This window comes from Vombatus ursinus, unplaced genomic scaffold (assembly GCF_900497805.2).
Source record: "Vombatus ursinus unplaced genomic scaffold, bare-nosed wombat genome assembly UNPS02014374.1, whole genome shotgun sequence".
Taxonomy (NCBI): domain Eukaryota; kingdom Metazoa; phylum Chordata; class Mammalia; order Diprotodontia; family Vombatidae; genus Vombatus; species Vombatus ursinus.
Window position 1 is genome coordinate 38,341 of NW_020954152.1, and position 4,472 is coordinate 42,812.

At 35.6% G+C, this 4,472-nt stretch overlaps 1 pseudogene; it reads left to right on the top strand.

Moving 5' to 3' along the window:
- Positions 1–3,038: 3,038 nt before the first annotated feature.
- Positions 3,039–3,971, top strand: LOC114042352 (annotated as a pseudogene).
- The last annotated feature ends 501 nt before the right edge of the window (positions 3,972–4,472 follow it).

A 4,472-nucleotide genomic window follows, 5' to 3' on the forward strand; every position in this document is an offset into this window, starting at 1 on the left:
GCTCCTCTCCCAGCCCCACGCAATATACCTTTCTGATCAACCATCCAGGCTGTCTTTGGCTGGAAATTTGTTTCACTTTGTCTTTTAGTGGGTTCTGCTGCTTTAAAATTTATTTAGAGCCATTTTTTTAGGTATTTGGAGGAGTTTGGGGAGAGAGCTCCAGCAAGTCACTGCTTTCACTCCTCCATCTTGGCTCTGCCCCCCCAATCTCTAATTTAAAACTTTACAAGTATAATATGATTTTCTAGAACCTTTACTCCATTGATATATTCCTGGAGAATCCCGGGGTTCTTCTATTACATGATAAGACAATAGTGGAAGGATTGAATGGACCTCCAAAGACATTGGGATATTTAAAAAAAACACAAACCCCTGAATCCTTTGAATATGGAAGTTATTATTATCTCATTTTTTAGATAAAGAAACTGATGGTCATAGAACATAAGTTCTGTATCTATGACCCCACCTAATAAGTGGCAGAGATATGACTAGAATCCAAATTATTTTACTGCCAGTCTAATGCTCTTCTACTATAACATGTTTCTATTAAATTATCTGTTTCATAATCTGGGAGGAGAAACTTTTCAAGAAGTAATCTTCAACATCTCCACTAATTTCCTAAAAGATTTACTTATTCATTTGTTTACAATTTTAAAGTGCTTCTTTATCCCAGAAGATGAATAAGGTACGTCCCTCTACAATTATTCTTCAGAGACATTAAATAACTAAGGGACAATAAATATAAGTGATTGAAATACATGATACTCGTAATCTACTTAATTTACAATCTCTGTTCTTCTATTCCACAGATGGGATGTAAAATTTCCAAACTAGATCTGATGTAAAGAGAATTATAGTAGCTTTCTAATTCTGAGCTTTAGTACATTCTTTCTCATTGTCACCCACTATCTCTTTTGTCTGACAGACTGTAAGGATGAAAACTCTAATCTAGATCTGTTTTTCTTATGCACTTTAGTTCTTTATGACTATGTCACCTACATTTAGATGAAGATGATTATTTCACTTTGATCAGGTTTATTTCCATGTTTTCATTCATTGAATAAATACTTAGGGAAGTGTTAATGTCAACAATTATAAAACGCCTATTATGTGCTAGGCACTGAACCTCTATTAGATACTTTGCAAGATGCAAAAATGAAGAAGATGTGGTCCCTGTCTTTGCACTCCATTTGAAGATTACAGATTTATGCTTGAATAACTACATACCTTTCCCTTTTTTTTGACCATTACTACCAAGTCAGAGGACTACTGTAGACTAGAATCATAGAAACCGAAGAATTAACTATTAGTTTAACTTCCTCATCTAAAAACTGAAGAATAAGAAACCCAGAGAGTCGTGTGATTTTTTCCAAAGATACATAGTTATTAAAACCTGTGCGATGAGAATTGCACTAAGTATTCTCTAGGGTCATTAAGCGGCACAGGGCAGTATGCTGTACTTGGAGTCAGTTAATCAGCAAGAATTTATTAAGCATTTACTAAGTAGTAGAACATAGATGAATGGATTATCATCCTGGGACTCATATTGTACATTTGCATATCTTGAAATAATCACTCCTTCTGTGACTCATTTTCATTCAGGCATAAACTGAAGATAATAATACTTGAAACACATACCGCATAGGACTGCTTTAAGTTATAAAATTGTAAAACTGAAGTGCTACATACTATATAAACACAATATATAAACATGTAAGTTGTTATCATATTCTACTATTTCTTCTAGATCTCATATTTTACATCATAAATAGGCATAGAGACAAGACAGAAAATGACCTTGCTATTGTCTGATACTTTAATAGACCAGATCTGGAATATTGTGCTCACTTCCTAATGTCACATTTTAATGACTTTGACAAGTCAGAGTGAATCCAAAGGAATTCCATAAGAATGGTGAGATTAGAGAACAGACCATGAGGAGATTTTTTTGAAGGTACTAGAAATAAATAGTCTGGAAAAATAAATATTAAAGAGGGTAGAATAGTTATCCTTCTGGATGTATCTATCATATGAAAGTGGGAATACATTTTCCCCCATCTGACCTCAGAGGTTGGAACTAAAGACAATGATGAAACTTGTAGACAAGTCAATTTGTCTGTAAAGGACATTTTCCTAATAATCAGAGGAATGAAAAAAACAAAGCAATGTGTTGCTCCTGAGGAGGTTGGATTCCTCTTTATTTGTTGTCTTCAAAGGTAACATGGATAACCACTTGTTGTTTATATTTTATGGATTCATGTCCAGGTAAGGGTTGGATCTGTTGCCCTCAGACATCTTTCAGCTCTTACACTCTGTGAGGTACTAACATTCTCTTCTAGATCTCTCAGTCTTTATTTTAAGTTTTGTGTCAGAAAATAACAAATCTTGAAATTAAGCTTAACCATTTGCTGGGTTGTAAATCTAGAGTTGGATTAAACTATAGAGTAGCTATACAATCAACGCACTTGTTGTGCAAAAAGAAAAGAAAAGAAAATGAGAATAAGGAAAGTTAAGTGACTTCACAGTCATACAGATGTTAAGTAGCAGAACCAGAATTCAATTCTATGACTCTGACTGTTTTCTCTAGGGTAAGAAAGCATCATCACAGGCACTATGGCCATTAGAAAATATTAAAAAAAAACTGTACATATTTTTGTAGATTATAAGTGGCTCCCAGTGGTAGTAGAATCCAAAGTTATCCATCCAGAACCTTTTTCCTTATTAAGGAATGCTTATTCTTGAAGTATCTTAAAGGACAAGTTTCTTACTGACTTAGTTTCTTACTAACTCTAGTATATTATTACATGATTCTGTTTAGCTTTAGAAGAAGGATCATAGGTTCATCTTTTCATTTAAAAATAATCTTTCAATAAACATTCATAGAGGATTCCGGGAAGGTCTTCAAAGGAAGCATCTCAATGTTAGCACAACTCGTTCATGAGGTTTAGAATTTCTAGAATATAAAAGAATTCTGCAAATTTCACTTATAGTTATGACTCTCTTGTTATCCCCAGAGTTGGATAAATACCAAAGCAAACATGCCTAATAACACCGAGGTCGCCATATTTGTTCTAATTGGCTTCACGGACCAGCTAGAGATACAAGTCACTCTATTTTTGCTGTTCCTTGCAATCTATCTCTTTACCCTAGTGGGAAATCTGGGCTTAGTTGTGTTAGTTGTGGTTTATTCCCGACTTCATACCCCCATGTACCATTTCCTTTGTGTCTTACCTTTCTTGGATGCTTGCTATTCCTCGGTTGTCACACCTAAGATGTTGGTCAATTTTGTAGGAGAGGATAAGGCCATTTCCTTTGTTGGTTGTGTTGTCCAGATGCTTCTCTTTGTTACTTTTGGGGCCACTGAATGTTTCCTTTTGGCAGCTATGGCATATGACCACTACATCGCAATCTGTAACCCTCTGCTTTACACAGCCATCGTGACTCCACGCGTCTATGTGCCTCTCATTGTTGGTTCATACGTAGAGGGTATATCACATGCCATTTTATAGACTGTGGCTACATTTAGTTTACCCTTTTGTGCATCCAATGTAATCAGACACTTCTTCTGTGATATCCCTCCACTCCTGACCATCTCCTGTTCTGAGACTCACGTCAATGAACTGCTGCTTTTCACCTTTGTGAGCTCAATTGAGATCTTTACCATCCTGATTGTCCTGGTTTCTTATGGCTTCATCTTGGCTGCCATTCTGAGAAACCGCTCAGCTTCTGGGAGAAAGAAAGTCTTCTCTATTCGTGTTTCCCACCTGACAGGAATGGTCATCTACCATGGCACCATCCTCTTCATGTATTTGAGGCCTACTTCCAGCTACTCTCTGAGCCACGACATGGTGGTGTCTGTATTTTATACCACTGTGATTCCCATGTTAAACTCCATAATCTATAGCCTGAGAAACAAAGATGTGAAAAAGGCAGTGAAAAAACGTTTTGGAGAGAACCAGGTTTACCCATAATATATCTTTTCCATGTTAGAAGTAAAAACTATAATGGAGTAATGGGGAAAATGAGGGTTAAACTTCACTTAGACCGCTAAGTGATAAAGTTGATAGTGTTGGACTTGTAGATAGAAAATCTGAAGTTCAAATTTAGCCTCCAATACTTATTAAGTGTGTGACCCTGGGCCAATTGCTTCACTTCTCTTAGACACAGTTTATTCATCTGTAAAATGAGCACAATCATAGCACCTATCTCAAAGCATTGTTATGAGGATCAAATGAGATATTTGAAGGACACTTTGCAAATTTTAAAACATATAGAAAGGCTAGTTATTATTATCATGATCATTTGTTTAAGAATGACTAGTAATCAACCTTATTGTACTTTTCTGAAGGTACAGGCTTATGTATCATCCTTTGTTATTAGTTCTATCCATACTTTAGATTAAACAGATTGATACATTGCTTTCTATGTGCTATATAGTGGTGAAAATGACATTGTTCCTAAGGAACTTACAT